Source organism: Salvia splendens, chromosome 2, assembly GCF_004379255.2.
Source record: "Salvia splendens isolate huo1 chromosome 2, SspV2, whole genome shotgun sequence".
Lineage (NCBI taxonomy): Eukaryota > Viridiplantae > Streptophyta > Magnoliopsida > Lamiales > Lamiaceae > Salvia > Salvia splendens.
In genome coordinates, this window is record NC_056033.1 from 23,360,999 (window position 1) to 23,382,024 (window position 21,026).

Here is a 21,026-nt window from a genome sequence, read left to right on the forward strand (position 1 = left end):
TTCCCCAGTTTACTCAGTCAAGTAGGATAAACTTAACCCACCTTGTATGCGTGGCAGCAGCCATCCCCAAATTGTCCACAACAAATGTAAACACACCGTCTCTGAGGGATTCGACCCTTACTTCCCTTTACTAATTCATAGTATTGTGGGTTAAGGTCTTGAAAGCCCCGAATTCTGTTTGTGCGTCCAACGACACATTAATTGGTTTCATTAAGTCGACTTGATCAGTTAAATTCTGCCACTTGATCCACTTACAAGCTCGCGTATACGAAGGCAAGGCATACCACCTGGATCAGTCAAGCATTTCCACTTGATCAGTTCGCGTAAATCAATTCACCATTCAGCGCGTGCAGATAGAACACTCAGGGCACTTTTAGTGATCAATTTAAATCATATGTTGTCTTCGATTGTTTAAAACGGGAAACACTTGCATCATATGTGTCAATCACAATTGTTTAAAACAGGTAATACTTGCCTCATACAAATGTACTATGAACTATGAAGCTTTACACAACACCAAAATTGTAGAAAAAGACACAATTGTTTAACACACAGGTAGTACTTGCGCCATAAAATGTACTATGGAGCTTTACACAACACTAAAATTGTAGAAATAACAGGTTAAATGGTTCATTCGGTCAATAACTCCAAACAAAGGTAAGTATATTTAGAAATTTTAGATTCAATTAATTATCACTTCAGTCTGATAAGTATATCTCATCTTGCGATTATTATAAACTAGGTAGAAATTTATATTTGCCGGACGTAATACAACCCAAGAAAATAAAAGAAAGGAGTACACGGAAATGGCCTGTAAATACAAACGAATTACTAAATCAGAAACTGTAAAACTATATATCAATAGCCCAGTCGAGGACTTCTCTTTCCACCTCGAACAACACCACTGACAAACGAGCTTCGGCGAACTAAACGATGGTGAAGGCAGAGAGTTAGAGAGAGCGTGTATGAAGAGATTGCTTGGGTGTTGCTGCAGAGAAATGACTATCCTATTTATAGGCAAACCCATTGTTAAATGATTAATGCAGACTCAACTTGCCATTATTCGGGGAGTATAAAGGCTACAGACGTCAATCATGGACGTGTGATGAACGTGTTAAGAAAATGAACTTGGATGGATGTAACTGGACACGCCTGACGTTGTTGTTCTTTCAAGGGACGTACCTGGACGACACTTTCAATTTGCATGCATGGATAGCCACATGTTAGGCCACAACTATATAGTGCTATCTCACTATATAGTTGTTTCATTTTTTTTGCAATTATCAACACATCTTATATCTTTTACTTTATTTCTCTTAAAAATATAAAAATATCGACTTGTATTCCCCAGTCAAATTGTCTTGATCTGATTTAAGATTGCACATGATTTAACGTTAATTATAATCAGAAGAGAAGAATTGGTTCAATAGTAAGACATTGTCAATCAGAAGACATGGAGTAGTTTATGAGAAGAATATGAATCAAAAATATGGCAATGCCAATATTTTACTCCCTCCGTTCCCCATTAAGAGTCATATTTCACTTTTATCATAAATATAAATAAACCTTGTAGAAAGCCTCGATCGAATAACGCAACAACAAGTATGAACTCGAATGTGAGAAAAGGAAGAATTGGGTTTTGGAGAGTAAACTTTTCGTGAGTATTATTGAGCTTGATTTCAAGTGAAGTTACAACTACTAGGAACTGCTCTCTACTACTTATACTAACATCTCTCAAACAAGAGCAATCAAGAAATTACCCAAAATTCAGTTACAGCTTCTCCTATCTAAACAAAGATCCCAACGGCTAGTAGCCGTTAGCTCCGAGCTCCAACCGCCTTTTGAATCCTGCTTGTTCTCGGTTGAGTCTTATGCATTCTATTCTTCACTCCACGCAACTCTATTGCTTTGATAGCCAAATATACAACAATCTCCACCTTGGCTACAAGGCAATGTTCATCTCTCGACCGAGCACAAGCTTACCAACCTACAACAATATTCAAACTTGTCTTTGTTTAAAGGCTTTGTAAGCATATCAGCCGGGTTGTGTGCGGTGTCAATCTTCTTCACCCTCACTCTACCACTTTCAACCTCATCCCTGATGAAGTGTAGCCTCACGTCAATGTGCTTGCTACGTTCATGAAACATTTGGTGTTTTGCAAGGCATATCGCTCCACTATTGTCACAAAAAACTGTTACTCCTTCTTGCACAACTCCAAATTCTGACACAAGTCCCAGCAGCCATTTGCTTTCTTTCACAGCCGATGTAAGAGACATATATTCAGCCTCAGTTGTGCTCAACGCAACTACACTCTGCAAGCTCGACTTCCAGCATATTGCAGATCCAAATAGTGTAAAAATGTACCCTGTCTGAGACCTTCTAGTGTCAATGCTTGAGGCATAATAAGAATCACAATACCCCACCAAAGGCTCTTCTTCTACCTCACCTCCACCTGAGAACATAATTCCCAGCTTACTTGCTCCACCAAGATACCTCAGTGACCACTTTAAGGCATTCCAGTGCTGTTTGCTAAACCCAGCCATGTAACGGCTAGTTGTGCTGATAGCATGGGCTATATCTGGCCTCGTGCATATCATAAGATACATTAGACTCCCAACAATATTAGAGTAGGGAATTAACTCCATCTCCCTTCTTTCTTCTTCAGTTTCTGCCTTCTGATCACTGCTCAACTTGAAGTGTATAGGCATTGGTGTTGAAGTCTTTCTCATGTTGTCAAGTCTGAATTTCTTCAACATCTTGTTGATGTAATCTGTCTGAAAAAGCCAAAGCCTCTTGCTGCCTTTGTCTCTAATAATATCCATGCCTAGGATCCTACTTGCATTCCCAAGATCCTTCATCTCAAAATCCTTCTGCAGCTGCTGTTTCACTCTCTTAATCTCCCTTATATCCTCACCAGCTAGCAACATGTCGTCCACATATAAGAGTAGATAGATGGGATTTTTATTAGCTTGCCTCCTTACAAACACAGCTGTCATAAGGTGATCTAGCAAATCCCAGCCTTGACAAACTCTCACCAAATTTCAAATACCATTGGCGGCTGGATTGCTTAAGGCCATAGATACTTTTCTTGAGCATGCATACTTTATGCTCAGAACCTGGTACTTCAAAGCCTTGAGGCTGGGCCATGTAGATTGTTTCTTCAAGGTCTCCATTCAAAAATGCTGTCTTGACATCCATCTGCTCCAACTGCTCCAACTCCCACCCCTTTCTAGCTGCCACAACCAATAGAACTCGGATGGAATTGTGTTTCACAACAGGGGAATATACCTCATTGAAATCAATCCCTTCTTCTTGATTGTACCCCTTTGCTACAAGCCTAGCTTTGAACCTCACTGTATGAGTGTTTGCAGCCTCAAGCTTCTTCTTATAGACCCACTTGCATCCTATGAGCTTTCTGGACTCCACCTTATCAACCAAGATCCAGGTTTTGTTAGCAATCAAGGATTCCACTTCATCTTTCATTGCTCTTATCCACTGTTCTCTCTCTGCTCCAGTTACTTCTTCAGAATAAGAGCCTGGTTCAGTAGCATCCAACTCCTCAGCAACATGAAGAGCATAATACAACATCTCATACTCATTAAACCTTGCTGGTGGCCTGATAGTCCTTTTTGGCCTTCTTGCAGCGAGTGGAGGATCTGGACCATGTGGTGTGGAGTCTTGAGGCATGTCAACATCAGGTTGCTGATCATGATCAACATGATCATCATGATCAGTGAAAATTCCTCCACCTGCCTCATAGTTCTCCACACTAGCCTCATCATGAGTGCTCTTTTTTACTTCTGTCAAAGCATCGCTGGACTCACCGAAGTCAGAATATGGAATCTTACCACTTTCTTGCTTCAGATAGGGCATGTTGTCATCTTGAAATACAACATCTCTACTGATTAACACCTTTTGTCTCCCTGGTTCAGTACACCACAACCGATATCCCTTAACACCTCTCTCATACCCGAGCATAATGCACTGCAAGGCCCTTGCATTCAATTTGCCTTGCTTGAAGTGTGCAAAGGCTCTACACCCAAAGGGCTTCAATCTTGAATAGTCAGGCCTTGCACCATGCCATTTCTCATCAGGTATTGCGCCTCCAATTGCTGAAGATGGACATTTGTTGATCAAGAAAGCTGTTGTTGTCACAGCCTCTGCCCAGAAACTTTTGCTTACACCAGAAGAAGACAACAAGCATCTGACCCTTTCAAGGAGTGTGCGGTTCATCCTCTCCGCAACCCCATTTTGTTGAGGATTTGCAGGTACGGTCTTGTGCCTCTTAATTCCTTTGTCCTTGCAAAATTGATCAAAATCCTTGGACAAGTACTCCAAGCCATTGTCAGTCCTCAAGACCTTAGGAACCACCCCCCCTTTCATTTTCCAACTCCTTACACCAATTCTTGAATGTAATGAATGCATCTGATTTTTCCTTTAAGATAAATACCCATACCTTCCTTGAAAAGTCATCAATAATAGACATGTAGTATTTCCCTCCACCCAAACTCTTAATTGGTGAGGGCCCCAAAGGTCTGAATGAATATAGTCTAATGGTGAGGATGATGAATGAGTACCTGCTGGAAAGGACTTCTTCTTGGATTTTCCTAGCAAGCAGTCTTGGCATTTCTTCATATTATCCATGCCACTGATGTCAATAAGGCCCTTCTGAGCCATCGCTTTCAAGGTCCCTTCAGCCGGGTGCCCCAGCTTGAGATGCCAAGCCATCAAGTCTTGTCTGATAGTTGCATTAACTTCACCCATCACCACAGTGGCTTGCAAATAATATAGACTTCCACCTCTCTCAGCCATCATCTTCACCACTGCTCCCTTGCAAACCTTCATGACTCCATTTTCAGAGATGAAAGAATAACCCTTCTTCTCAAGAGTTCCAAGTGAGACCAAATTCCTCTTGACTTCAGGTATATATCTCACATCAGACAATATTACTACAGATCCATCCCTTAGCCTCAGTTTTATGTTACCAATGCCTTTGATGCTACATGCTCTGTCATTCCCCAATAACACTGATCCACTGCAATCCCTCAGATCATGAAACCAGTCTGCATAGGGGCATATATGGAATGAGCATCCCGAGTCCATAATCCACGAGCCCCTTTCAATCTTGACCATTACATTCATTACTTCAGCTGGCTCCTCTCCATCACTGTTAACAACATTCGAATGGGATTTGGATTCAGAAGCTATCTTCTTCTTCCAGCCATAACAGTCCCTCTTCAAATGCCCAGGTTTCTTGCACCAATGGCAAGACCTCTTTTCCTTCACTGCAGACCCATCAGACTTAGCTTCCTCAGCCCTTTTCTTGAACGGTTTCTTATTCCACTTCTTGATGCTAAGAGATTCAGGCTGATGTTGATCTTGATTCTTATGACCCCCCTTTTGAAGCTCCTTTGCCATTAGAGCTGCATGTACCTCACCATAGGTGATCACCTTATCTCTTCCATAAAGAATTGCATCCCTAAGTTGATCGTAGGTATTCGGGAGGGCATTCAAGACCAATATAGCTTTATCTTCATCACTTATCTTTACATCCACAGCTTCTAAATCATCCACTGACTTCGCAAAGTCTTCCAACTGCTCCACGATTGGCTTATCTTCTGAAAAACTGTAAGAATAGAGCCTTCTTTTCATATACAACCGGTTAGCCAAGGACCTGGCTAGATACACATCATCTAGCCTCTTCATGATACCTGCAGCGGTCTTCTCACCCTGCACTTCGCGCAAGACTTTATCCCCTAAACACAGGATAACTGCACTATGCGCTTTGAGTTGCATCTCTTCGAGCTTAGCCTTGCTTTATCATCTAGTGCAGCACCCTTTCCCTTCTCATCCGAATCATCCGCGGCAAGAACAGCAGAAAGGCCTTGTTGCACCAGTATAGCTCTCATTTTCATTTTCCACAAGCCATAGTCATTTCTTCCATTGAATTTCTCCACATCCAGTCTGGCCGCCATTGTTACGAACTGGAACGATCAAGCACCTTCAAGATTTCCCACAGACGGCGCCAATTGTAGAAAGCCTCGATCGAATAACGCAACAACAAGTATGAACTCGAATGTGAGAAAAGGAAGAATTGGGTTTTGGAGAGTAAACTTTTCGTGAGTATTATTGAGCTTGATTTCAAGTGAAGTTACAACTACTAGGAACTACTCTCTACTACTTATACTAACATCTCTCAAACAAGAGCAATCAAGAAATTACCCAAAATTCAGTTACAGCTTCTCCTAACTAAACAAAGATCCCAACGGCTAGTAGCCGTTAGCTCCGAGCTCCAACCGCCTTTTGAATCCTGCTTGTTCTCGGTTGAGTCTTATGCATTCTATTCTTCACTCCACGCAACTCTATTGCTTTGATAGCCAAATATACAACAAACCTCATATTTTATCAATTTATTCATCCACATTTTATTATAAAACTATTACTACATATAAGTGAGACTCATATTCCACTATTTATTCAATCTTTTTTTTATATTTTTTAAAACCCGTGGCGAAATCAAATTGCAATATTATTAAAGGACAGAGGGAGTATAAAAACATATACTACAATACATTTTAGATAAATAGTATATTCAGTGTGTCTTAGGCGTTTTAAATAGAATCTAGGATAAAATGCTTGTTGATTTTGTTATCCTATTAATCCATCCAATAGAAATGAAAAGAGTATTAATGTATATAGATAGACTAATCTGTGGAAGAAGAATAAGGGAGTTGAATCCCAGCAAGAAAAGAGTTGATAAGGGTAAGAGCTCGAGCAGGTTGATAACTAGGTACTTCATGTCCTGCCCCTCTTATTGTTGCAAATGTTAGCTCTCCTTCATACACTTGTGTATATCCTTCAACATAAACCAATTAAACTCACTTTTTCGCTATCTTCTTCATTATGAAAAATAACTCGAGATTGCTCATGAATCATGTTGCATATATATAGAAAATAAAATAGGACATGTCAATTTTGGTCCTAAATATATGACAAAAATATGAATTTGATAAAATTATTCACTTTTTGAAAAACAGATCCATAACAAATGAAATCTTTGTCGGAATGGTCTTTTTTCTACGGTTCCGTCAAAAAACTAACAGTTATGCCACCGTGCAATTAGCGTTGACCGTTAGATTTTTTACGGAACCGTCAGAAAAAAGGACTACTTTTTCGATATTTTCATTTGTTATGAACCTGTTTTTCAAAAAGTGAATGTTTTAGACCTAATTCGTATTTTGATCATATGTGTAGGACCAAAATTGACATTTACTCAAAATAATTAGATGAGATGTATACCTCGCCTCCAACGTACCAAGCCCCCCAAGAACTTTTGATGGGAAGTTTCATGTCTTTGATTGTGTTCTTAGTTGAAGTAACTGGTACATTTCCATCTACATCCCCACTGCATTACATGATTAATTTACATATACATTGTTGTGGAATGAGATACAAGTCTTGCCGGGCAAAATTACAATTAAAAATAAAATAAGGAAAATTACACGGAAATAACTGAACAAATTACACGTAAAGGATTATGGAAAGCGGTAAGCCGAGTCGATGAGTCCTCTTTCCGCAAGACGAGATACGCCCCGGTAGTGCTCACGGTTTGGCGTGTCGTCCCCAAAGATAAAATGGCTTCGTCTCTGAAGTAGCAGCACCGCTAGCAGCAGAGCTCCGGCGAACGGGAGTGAGACGGGGACAGAGCTTCGACGGGAAGTTTATGCAGAGAGGGAGAGAGCGTGTATGCAAAATGCTTGAGTATGTTGTGTGTATAATGCAATTGATGCATGCCTATTTATAGGCCAAGTCCATCTGCAGGGCATTGATGGAGTCAACAGCCATTATGTGTACCATGATGGCTTGACTGTAACCGCCGGGGGTTATTGACTGGTGCACTAGCCAGTGGGAGCTGAAGAGACACGACGCACCTGGACATGTTACACGACGGGATACACCATGGACCGACGGGGTCCATCGGGGACCTTTTGTCTCCCGTTATTCGTCGGGGTCCAGCGGGGATCTTTTGACTCCCGTTGTGAGTCGGGGTCCAACGGGGACCTTTTGACTCCCGCTGTGAGTCGGGGTCCAGCGGGAACCTTTTGACTCCCGTTATGCGTCGTGGTCCATGACGTGGACCAGGACCCGTCGGGGATAGCGTGGAGTTTGGGTTGGTCTAAAAAGAACAAGCGGGACACGAACCACGCTCAACGACTAGCTCCAAAGAACAGCCCAAAGACCAATTGCCAAGAACCAAGGTCCAAGGTCCAAGGCACAAGGCACAAGGCACAAGGCACCAGGCTCCAGGCACCCGGCACCCGGTGCACGGGGCACGGGGCACGGTGCGCGGGTCGAGGGCAGGCGGCGGTGGCGCGCGTGTGGGCTCTGTCACCCGTCTTATTCTACGATAATTATTACACATGATAATTCATGTGATTAAATACTTCATCAGAGAAGTTTATCATCCCCGATGTGGGATAATTAACACCTAGTTAATAAATCCCTTAGTCTTTTCACATAGCTCATTTCTAGCTTTATTGTGACCAACTTTAATATATTTTTTCTCACTCACCGGGAATCGGATTTGAGAAAATGAATATACTACGCTCATCTAGTCGGAACGTAGATCGATGTTATTACATTTAATTTCACAAAATTAAATGTCTTGTAACATTTATTATTAGTCAAAAAAATATTTGACCCAGCACGATTCCAACAATCCCCCACGTGAGTGGAAATTGCCAAATGCATATGTATGCAGACGCAAGCTCAACCCTCAAGAGGTATGTAGGCATAAGGATAGGTAGTTTTTGGCTTTGAACCATCCATAGTCAACACCATCGGATACACAAGCGGACTAGTAGCGCGATGCTTTGAACTATTCCTCCACGGCGTGCACCGAGACAATGGTGTTAACACTTAAAGACCTCAACCTCATCCGTTCTCACGTTTTGTGTCCATTTCAGGCCTTGGACACCACTTTGGATTCATAAGTGTATTGTTTGATGCGGCCCCACTTCACACTTACATAAGTGATTCCTCGTTAAGTATCTTGTCATACTTAGTCTCCTTGAGAACTTCTTCTCAACGAGATCCTTTAGGGATCATTAAAAGTCATAGACTTAACCTCACCACTAGGCAAGTGTTCCAACACTCTATTGCGCTCTAGGGAATAGATGTAGATGAGTGTTTCACACGAACTCTCATAGCTTAGTTTTCCCATTGAACCAAGTTCTTAGGATCTCCAGTCATCATGGTTGGGTTACCACTATGACAATTCTTTAGTTTGTGGATTCAAACCCATTCCCTCAAGCAATTTATTCATTTGATCACGATATAACCCTTTGGTTAGCGGATCCGCTAGATTATCCAATGACTTCACATAGTCAATTGTAATCACCCATGTTGTGATCAAATGTCTCACGGTATTATGTCGTCGACGAATGTGTCGAGACTTACCATTGTACAAGCCATTGTTTGCCCTCCCAATAGCGGTTTGGCTATCACAGTGAATTAACACTGGAGGCACGGGCTTTGACCAACATGGAATATCTTCAAGGAAGTTTTTAAGCCATTCGACTTCTTCTGCGGCTTTATCTAAAGCTATGAATTCAGATTTCTTAGTGGATCGGGCTATACATGTCTGTTTCGTGGATTTCCACGAGACAGCACCACCCCCAATAGTAAAGACATATCCACTTGTTGAAAGTGAGTCTTTGTTATCGGATATCCAATTTGCATCGCAGTACCCTTCAAGTACCGGGGGGTATCTCAAAAAGTGTAGCCCGTGATTTTTAGTATAATTGAGATATCTCAAAACTCTTACAAGAGCTTTCCAATGCTCTTTGCTTGGATTGCTCGTATAGCGGCTCAACTTGTTCACGACGCAAGCAATATCAGGTCGAGTGCAATTAGTAAGATACATAATGCATCCAATGACCCGTGCATAATCTTCTTGTGCAACGGGCTCACCCATGTTCTTGCTCAAGTGAACATTGAGCTCTATAGGCGTCTTAGCCGGGATGCTGTCATAGGCGTTGAACCTCTTTAATACTTTCTCAACATAATGAGATTGTGCTAATGTGATTCCTTCAGATGTTCTTAGAATTTTCAAACCGAGTATTACATCGGCTAGACCCATATCCTTCATGTCGAAGTTTCTCTTCAACATGGTCTTCGTGTCGTTAATCACTTGGGTGTTACTACCCATGATTAACATATCATCAACGTAGAGACACACTATAACGTATCCATTATCAATGTTCTTAATGTAGACACATTTTTCACATTCGTTGATTTTAAATCCATTTGATAACATCACGTTATCAAATTTCAAGTGTCACTGCAACGGCGCTTGTTTCAATCCATAGAAGGATTTAACCAGCTTGCATACCTTTTTCTCTTGTCCAGGTACTACAAAACCTTCAGGTTGTTCCATATAGATTTCATCTTCAAGGTCACCATTTAGAAACGCAGTCTTGACATCCATTTGATGAATCTCAAGATTGTGTACAACAGCAATCGCAAGAAGCACTCGAATTGATGCTGCCTTCATTCCCTTCCACGGCTCATAAGGAGTAACGTCCTTACCTTTGCGTGGGATTTTGTTTAGGATGTAGTTGACTGTTAAAACAGCTTCCCCCCACATGTTATGGGGCATCCCTGAACTGATTAGTAACGCATTCATCATCTCTTTGAGAGTTCGATTCTTGCGTTCTGCAATACCATTAGATTGTGGTGAATATGGTGCAGTCGTTTGGTGAATTATACCACTTGCGTTGCATAATTCCTCAAATGGGGCTACGTATTCACCCCCTCTATCACTTCGAATCATTTTGATTTTACATACAAGTTGATTCTCGACTTCGTTCTTATAATTTTTGAACGCTTCTATTGTTTCGTCTTTACTTCTTAAAAGATAGACATAACAATATCATGTGCAATCATCTATGAATGTGATAAAGTATTTTTTACCACCTCTCGTTTGCACCAATTTTAAGTCACATACATCCGTGTGAATTAATTCAAGGAGTTTTGTGTTCCGTTCAACCGAATGAAACGGTAACTTAGTCATTTTCACCTCAAGACAAGTTTCACATTTGTTTTGAGTTTCTACTTCATTTTCCTTTAGTAAATCTAAACTTACTAATCTTTTAATGGCATTTGAATTTACATGTCCCAATCTATTGTGCCACAAGTTAGAACACTCAGCCAAGTAAGAAGAAGTAGATGCGTTCTTATTATTAGCCAACGGCTTAGGGATATGGCGTACAGCTACACTAAGCTTGAAAAGTCTGTCAGTTACAAAGCCTTTTCCGAGTGACTTTCCAAACTTGTACAAAGAAAACCTATCAGATTCAAATACAAGTTTAAACCTCTTATTCACTAGTATTGATCCTGACACTAGGTTCTTGCGGATGTCCGGGACGTGCAGCACATCCTTCAAAGTGATGGTGACGCCGGACGTCATCATGAGAATCACGTCTCCAATGCCGAGGACTTGAGACGAGGCTTGATTCCCCATATTGATCTTCCTGCCTTCAACAGCGGTGTAGGAGGCGAACTTGCTCATATCGGCACAGACGTGGGCAGTAGCTCCAGTGTCGAGATACCAGCCACCTTTGTTATCAACAAGGTTCACTTCTTCAGTGACCACAGCAACAAGGTTACTTTCATCCCAGTCCTTGAACTCTTTTTCAACAACGTGGGCAGCCGGCTTCTTCTTCAGCTTGCGGCAGTCCTTGGAAAAATGGTCAGGTTTGCCACAGTTGTAGCAGTTGCCTTCAACCTTCCTCGCAGGCTGCTTCTTCTTGCCCTTGTCCTTTGCAAATGGACGGGAGCGTTTGTTGGAGGGACAGCCCCGCTCTTACAGATTGGCCTTAGCAACAGGTGGGCCATGGCCCTTAGCCAAACCATCGCATTTGCGCACGTCTGACTCGATGCTCAGCTTCACGATCAAGTCTTCAAGATTCATCTCCTTTCGCTTGTGCTTAAGGTAGCTCTTGAAGTCCTTCCAGCCGGGTGGAAGTTTTTCAATGACCGTGCCCGCCGTGAAGGCTTCAGGCAGGGACATTCCCTCAGCGGCGAGGTCGTGGGTGATCAGCTGGAACTCTTGCACTTGGTCCATGATCGGTCGGGAGTCGACCATTTTGTAGTCTAAGTACTTGGCTATTACAAATTTCTTAGTACCCGCATCATCACTACGGTACTTCTTATCTAGCATTTCCCACACTTGTTTTGATGTGGGAATAGTACAATACACGTTATAGAGACTATCATCTAAAGCACTTAAAATAAATTTTTTACAAAGATAGTCTCCTTTGCGCCAAGCGTCATACTCGACGTACACCTCGACACGTGCCTCGTCCTCGCTTGGCGGGCATTGCTCGTTATCCTTGAGGAAGTTCACGACGCCCAATGTTGTTAGGTAGAACAACATTTCTGTTGCCATCTCTTGAAGTCTGTTCCCTTGAATTTTGATGGCTTCTCGGCGGGTGGCATCATTCTTGGTGCCATTCGTGCCGAGTTTGTCCCATGAAAGGGACCAAGTCCGTTGCCCCCGTAAGAGCTAACAATTGGGTGGGACACAGTACCCCCCATAGTTGTGTGGAGCATGGAGGCCCCCGTATTCATGCCCCCTGAAGGATCCAGCACCCGTGCCGACCCCGATGGATCCAACGCCCGTGCCGACCCTGAAGGATCCGACACCCTTGCCGACCCCAAAGGATCCGGCACCCGTGCTACGCCCGAATGAGCTAGCACCCGTGTTGACCACGAAGGATCCAACACCCGTGCCGTGCCCGAAGGCCCCGACACTCGACCCACTGAAAGATCCAATGGAACCACTGAAAGTGGAACCGACCGACCCACTCGAGGTGAATCCGAAAATCGTCCCAAAGGTGTTGTCAAACACCCAAGGGGTTGTTGATGAAGAAGTTGTGAAGCCAGGAGTCGGAATCATCCTTATGTCCGACGACGTGTTGACGGGAGCGACGGGGGGACACAGTGGATGGAACGGTGGCAGCGGCGGTAGACGGGTCAGTCGACATCTCCAAGCAAAGGTGTTGATTTAAGTTCAGTTGGTGTGTAAACTCCTTTAGTGGCAAGAATATCTCGTCTTGCGATTGTTGTGGAATGAGATACAAGTCTTGCCGGGCAAAATTACAATTGAAAATAAAACAAGGAAAATTACACGGAAATAACTGAACAAATTACACGTAAAGGATTGTGGAAAGCGGTAAGCCGAGTCGAGGAGTCCTCTTTCCGCAAGACGAAATACACCCCGGTAGTGCTCACGGTTTGGCGTGTCGTCCCCAAAGATAAAACGGCTTCGTCTCTGAAGTAGTAGCACCGCTAGCAGCAGAGCTCCGGTGAACGGGAGTGAGGCGGGGACAGAGCTTCGACGGGAAGTTTATGCAGAGAGAGAGAGAGCGTGTATGTAAAATGCTTGAGTATGTTGTGTGTAGAATGCAATGGATGCATGCCTATTTATAGGCCAAGTCCACCTGCAGAGCAATGATGGAGTCAACAGCCATTATGTGTTCCATGATGGCTTGACTGTAACCGCCGGGGGTTATTGACTGGTGCACTAGCCAGTGGGAGCTGAAGAGACACGACGCACCTGAACATCCACACGACGGGATACACCATGGACCGACGGGGTCCATCGGGGACCTTTTGTCTCCCGTTATTCGTCGGGGTCCAGCAGGGACCTTTTGACTCCCGTTGTGAGTCGGGGTCCAGCGGGGACCTTTTGACTCCCGTTATGCGTCGGGGTCCATGACGTGGACCAGGAACCGTCGGGGATAGCGTAGAGTTTGGGTTGGTCTAAAAAGAACAAGCGATGCACGAACCACGCTCAACGACTAGCTCCAAAGAACAGCCCAAAGATCACCCAAAGACCAAGGCACAAGGCACAAGGTGTGCGGTGCGCGGGTCGCGGGTCGCGGGCAGGCGGCGGTGGCGCGCGTGCGCGCGTGTGGGCTCTGTCACCCGTCTTATTCCACGATAATTATTACACATGATAATTCATCTGATTAAATACTTCATTAGAGAAGTTTATCATCCCCGATGTGAGATAATTAACACCTAGTTAATTAATCCCTTAGTGTTTTCACATACCTCATTTCTAGCTTTATTGTGACCAACTTTAATATATTATTTCTTACTCATTGAGAATCGGATTTGAAAAAATGAATATACTACGGTCATCTACTCGGAACGTAGATCGACGTTATTGTATTTAATTTCACAAAATTAAATGTCTTGTAATATTTATTATTAGTCAAAAAACATTTGACCCAGCACGATTCCAACGTACATGCACCAAAGTAAAACATTAGTATTGATAGAAGAATTTAATGAATCACGTATTGTAAGTATGTGTTAAATTAGCAACCTGTACAACCAAATTCGGAGTACATACACCAAAGTAAAACATTAGTATTGATAGAAGAATTTAATGAATCACGTATTGTAAGTATGTGTTAAATTAGCAACCTGTACAACCAAATTCGGAGCCCATTCGCCATAAGTTCCTTGAGAAGAGGAAGTATTGTCCTAGGCATATCTTGCAAATAAAAGGATATATCATTGCTACAATTTTTTTTTAAAACCAAAGGCAGTTTGAGTTGAGTTAGTTGTTTTTTGTTTACAAAATTGGAAGAAGTGAATGAGAGAAAAGTGTTATAGTAGTAGTAATGAACCTGCAAAGTTGCCGAGGATAGGGGATGTTGGTGTGATTAGCATGGAGGGCCTTTTGAACTTGGGGCCTATTCAAGTATGCTTCCCATAATCATCGGTACAAGGATCCATATGCAACACCTGATTATTGATATATATGTAAAATCATATTCCATGGGCAGTGATAAAATACAAACTGCATTTTTCCCACAAACTCCAAATTATGACCTGGATCGTTAGATTTCAAGATTTGATGTCAACAGATTACAAATAACGTTAACAGAAAATGTCAAACACAATGTCAATCGGTTAACAATGTTGACCTTGTGTTGACATTTTTTATTGACGTTATTTGTCATTTGTTGACATTATTTGTCATGTGTTGACATCAAATATTCAAATCTAAGGGTCCAAATTATAGTTTGAAGTTTGTACAATACATAGAGTTTGGATTTGATTACATTCATGTACTCCATATATAAATATGATCATCGGAAGCAAAGACTTACAGAAGGCTTGTTAGGATTTTGTGTGAGGCTATGATTGAAGCTAGTGGGAGCATAAATGTTTTAATTGTTGACAGCATTGGCTAGAGAGTTAGCTTCTCAACAGCTTCACTGCATTCATCTTGTTGTTGTATGCTATCGCTACTCGAGGAATAGCAATATTTCATTATTCGGACTGTTATTTCATCTGATACTATAGCATGGCTGCCCAAGAACTCGTACATCCCTTTCACGTCTGTCTCCCAGCTCATAAAACCATTTCCGATCTGCATATATACATATAGAGATATATTCATATTTTAAAATCCAAGGATCAAATGACTATGATGTGTATTGTGTTTTACACTAAAAAGGTGTAGGACTGAGGAATTAGCCGAAATACTGGACTTACGGTACCGAAAAAGTACTGAAAAGACCGATTTTTCGGTATACCGTAGTTTTCGATACGGTAACGGTATTAGATTTCCTATACCGCGGTATACCGTGGTATACCGAATCTTCGGTATACCGATTGATTATTATATATAAATACATATACATAATATTTATACTAAAATTTAAAAATATAATTCTCTGTTATACAAAAATAAAAATTATATTGTTGTTTTGCATATTTTGGGTATAATGATTTTTTTTCGGTATAACAGGTATAAAGGCATGTCGTACTGCAGTTCGGTATACTGAACCGAAATGTGGATCGGTATATCGAAAATACGGTATGGTAACGGTATCAAAAACTACCTTACCGAATTTTACGGTATACTGGAATTCGGTATAACGAAAATTCAGTACGATATCGTAGGGCTGGCAATTTTTGACATGACACGATAATCCGACACGAATCCGCACGAAATAATTGGGTTTGGATCAAGTCTTATTGGATACGGGTCATTATTGGGTTGACCCAATAAGAACACGAAAAATTCGGGTCGGATGCGGGTCGGATTCAGGTAACCTGTTAAAAATTAATTGTGAGATGCTCTCCCATCGTGAGTTTTCCTCCAATTCACTCTTCCATTTTCTCAAAATCATCCCACAGTGAAGTGAAAAGGGAACTCCCAACTATTTCTCCCCCATTTCATCCGTCCCCAAATTTCTAAACCACTAATTGAGAGAAGAAGAAGCAGCTACATCTCCCTCCTCTCGCCTCAGCGCCGCCGTCTCCACTTCTCCGGCGGACTCCGCCCGCACACTCCGTCTCCGTCCAGCTGTATCTCTACATTTTATTTCAAATCGAGGGGATCCCAAACTCAACTCTAAGAACAGCGAACATGATTCCGATTCTACCGTCTCTCTTCTCTTCTCGTCTCACTGCGGCATCGACCCTGAGTCGCCGCCGTTGTTGTGCCTCACCGGAGCTCGGCGGATTAACGCCATCGGTGCTCGGTGAACCGGAGTCACCACTGCCTTCGTCCTTCGGCGTTTGGCCTGCTGCTTCGCTGCCCCGTCTATCGAGCTCGCGTGAGAGCATCCCCTGCTCGTCGCTGCCCCACAGCTTGCGCGGCTGTACTCTTTGGGCAGATTACCTGTTAAAAATGAGTTGAATTTTTTTTTACAGATTGGCAGCTGTTATCGTGTTGGGTCAACCCAAAGTGGTTCGTGTTGTTATCGTGTTATGGTCGATATCGTGTTGCTATCGTGTAGGGTCAACCCAAAGGGGTTTGTGTCGCTATCGTGTTTGGGTCGTGTCCGGGTTCGGAGGGGCGGGTCGGATTCGTGTTCGGGTTTGGGGTTTCCTTAACAGGTTGGGTTCGGGTTTGGCCTTATTGGGTTGGGTCGTTATCGGGTTAACCCGATAACGACCCAATCCGCACGATTTGCCAGCCCTACGATATCGGTATGGTGTTTTGTCATACCGTAACTTTCGGTACGGTATACGGTATAGCACTCATGGTACGGTACACCGTACCGAACCACCCCTAGAAAGGTGTAAGGGCACTGATACATTCCTATATATATATATATAGGGTAGTGATCTATGGCAAACACCCCCTAACCAAATAACTAGAGAACAAATCACAGCCACAAGATCAAGAAAATCAAGGGCTAGTATTAATACATGTAATTTTCTAATTTAAGGAGAAATTAGTTCCTTCAATCACAAATTTACTCCATAATAATAAGGTGGTGTATTATGGTAATTTTGTAAAAGCTTGATATTAAAATCAGGTTAGGTCGCCCAACAGAAGCTTCGAATCTCCTTCCTCTGCATCTTCTGCAACCGCACCGGCGTCTCCAACGGCCGCCCCGTCTACACTGTGGTCTCTGGCACATCGTCGCCGAGGTCTTTTCCAACATCGTCACCGCAGTCGAAATTCAGGCTGCCAACGGGGATACCTAATGCCGATTTAATCGAAGTGGGCCAGAATCTGACCATTCCGCTGCCGTGCAGCTGCGATGAGGTTGACGGAAAGGTGGTGGTCCACTACGGGCATGAGGTGGTGGTCCACTACAGCTTATCTATGTACGAGAATTAACGAATGCGAACTCTGCGTGTGTGAGATGAGGTGAAAAATACACATGCAAGGAGGAAACTGAACTAGTTGTGAGATATGAATTCAGTGTATTGCGTGTATGCTGATAAATTTGTGTTCAATGGATTCAAGGTGGAAACTATAAAAGTGAACTGCTTGTGAGATAGGAAGTCAGTTTATTGCGTCTGTTCGCAATTGGTTTAATAAATTTCTATTCAATCGATTCGATTCCTCCGATTCTGGCGATTTAATAAAAAATTTAGTCTACAATCACAAATTTACTCCACAATAACATGCTAATAATGATGTGTTTTGTAAACAAGAGTGAAGTAAAATCATGCTAAGAGTGATGTGATTTGTAAACAAGAGTGAAGTAAAATCATGCTAAGAGTGATGTGTTTTGTAAACAAGAGTGAAGTAAAATCATGCTAAGAGTGATGTGTTTTGTAAACAAGAGTGAAGTAAAATCATAGTAAGAGTGATGTGTTTTGTAAACAAGAGTGAAGTAAAATCATGCTAAGAGTGATGTGTTTTGTAAACAAGAGTGAAGTAAAATCATAGTAAGAGTGATGTGTTTTGTAAACAAGAGTGAAGTAAAATCATAGTAAGAGTGATGTGTTTTGTAAACAAGAGTGAAGTAAAATCATAGTAAGAGTGATGTGTTTTGTAAACAAGAGTGAAGTAAAATCATGCTAAGAGTGATGCGTTTTGTAAACAAGAGTGAAGTAAAATCATGCTAAGAGTGATGAGTTTTGTAAACAAGAGTGAAGTAAAATCATGCTAAGAGTGATGTGTTTTGTAAACAAGAGTGAAGTAAAATCATGCTAAGAGTGATTGTTTTGTAAACAAGAGTGAAGTAAAATCATGCTAATATTTCTTTTTTTTTTCACCGATTCGGATTTGTGGATTATCATCTCCAATCTTTATCTTCTTCATTTTTAGAATGCAATATGAGATTAATTGAATATTGATGGCAAAAGTTTATTAAAAGGAGAGGATAAGGAGGACTCTCTCTCTTTCTGCGACTGCAATGCGACAAGGAAAACATCAAAGGGAGCATGTTGAGGGGCGAGGTGGTATCGAGAAAGGCAATCATACATTGACCGCTTCTCATAATCATACAAACACTACGCACACACTTTCAAGCTCATATTTACATAAACGAAAATTAACAATGACGGCCGCCTTGTTGAGATGGGCTCTGCGGAGGAGCGCGACAGCGTCGTACATGTCGATCTGTGCCTTCGCTTCGCCGCCGGGGCAGCAATGGAAGGTAGCAATTTTGGGCACCACCGGAGGGATCGGACAGACGCCATCTCTTTTAATGAAGCTGAATCCGATGGTTTCACACCTCTCACACTATGATATCGCCGGAACGCCTGGTGTAGCCGCTGATGTTAGCTACGTCAATACCAGATCTGAGGTTCTGCTTCTTCGATTTCTCTTCGTTTAATTGTTCGCGTTCACTTTGTATAGGTTTTGAAGCAATTCCCTGTAGTTCAAATTAAGGAAACAGTGTAATTGTACGCAGATTTAAATTTAATATTGTAATTTTCAAAATTACCCCAGCATATTTTCTATAATTAAAATAAATAATATTTGTTCCATTAAGATGTGTGGCTGAGATTTATTTTCTAGTTATACACTTAAAATTAGTTATACATTGATCACTACCCTATATATATATATATATATATATATATAGAGTCTCATTATTCACAAATCCACTCTTAAAGACCGAACCACCGAACCATACCAAATTAGGGTTTTTTGATCTAGTTTTTTATGGATGAGAGGCACAAATTTATAATTTATTTTTACCTTCATCACGAGCCTATTTTAATTCATCCGAAGGTAAATAAGTCATACAAACATGTTACAAAGATTTAAATTCATTCCAGTAGGTTTTTACTTCATTCCAGTAGGTATTTACTTCATTCCAGTAGGATTATTACTTCATTCCAGTACGTAAATGCGGTTTCGCCGTCGTGTGTCGTTCTTTCTCTCTACAATATCTATCACCACCGCCACAACGCTGATATGATGTAATAAACACATGGAATGATGCAATAAATTATTGGAATGAAGGATGTGAAGTCCTACTGGAATGAAGTAAAAACCTTATCCAATGAAATAATAACGTTTCTGAATGAAGTAATAAACGCACTTGAATAAATTGCATTTTTTAATGTAAATAAAGTAAAAACTCAAGTCAATGAATTCAAATGAAACATATGTTGAATCATTTCAAAACCTACTGGAAGAAAGTAAAAACATGTTGTAGTTTCAAGGTATTACGTACGGAATGAAGTAATAAATCTATACAATGAAGTAAAATGGGCTTGTAATGAAGACCGAAAAATTTACACAGCAGCACATCTCATCAAAAAAACTAGATCTAATGGCCCAGATTTGGTCTCTAGTTCGGTCTTTAAAATTGGTTCGACATTGATCACAACCCATATATATATATATATATATATATATATATATATATATATAGAGTCGTGATCGTATGATAACCCCTAAATATCGTAATAACCCTATAACTAAATCTGGACCACACATTTTTAAAATCACGCGGTCTAGATTAAAACTTAGATTTACTTCATAAAAAAAGGTGGAGGGGTAAATATGTCATTTCCCTCATTTAATTTCTGAATTTCGCCAAATATCACGTAAAATGATAAAATGATATATTTTCGGTTTATTGCATAAAATGATAGTTTTGTCGGATAAATGATACTCTACTTCATAAAAAAAGGCAGAGGGGTAAATATGTCATTTCGCTCATTTAATTTCTGAGTTTCGCCAAATATCACGTAAAATGATAAAATGATATATGTTAGGTTTATTGCATAGAATGATAGTTTTGCCAGATAGAATGATACTCTGAGTTGATAAAATGATACTCTGAATTTCGCCAAATATCACGTAAAATGATAAAATGATAAAATGATAAAATGATAGGTTTATTGCATAGAATGATAGTTTTGCCGGATAGAATGATACTCTGAGTTGATAAAATGATACTTTTGACTTACTGATAAAATGATAGGTTTATTGCATAGAATGATAGTTTTGCCGGATAGAATGATACTCTGAGTTGATAAACTGATACTCTGAATGATAAAATGATACTCTGAATTTCGCCAAATATCACGTAAAAGGATAAAATGATAGGTTTATTGCATAGAATGATAGTTTTGCCGGATAGAATGATACTCTGAGTTGATAAAATGATACTCTTGACAGATAAAATAATACTCTGAATTTCGCCAAATATCACGTAAAATGATAAAATGATAAAATGATAGTTTTGCCGGATAGAATGATAATTTCAGCCGATAGAATGATAGTTTT

General features: G+C 41.1%; 1 pseudogene; it reads right to left on the reverse strand.

Moving 5' to 3' along the window:
* Positions 1-6,705: 6,705 nt before the first annotated feature.
* LOC121776697 overlaps positions 6,706-21,026 on the reverse strand; it is a 54,217-nt pseudogene continuing 39,896 nt past the window's right edge.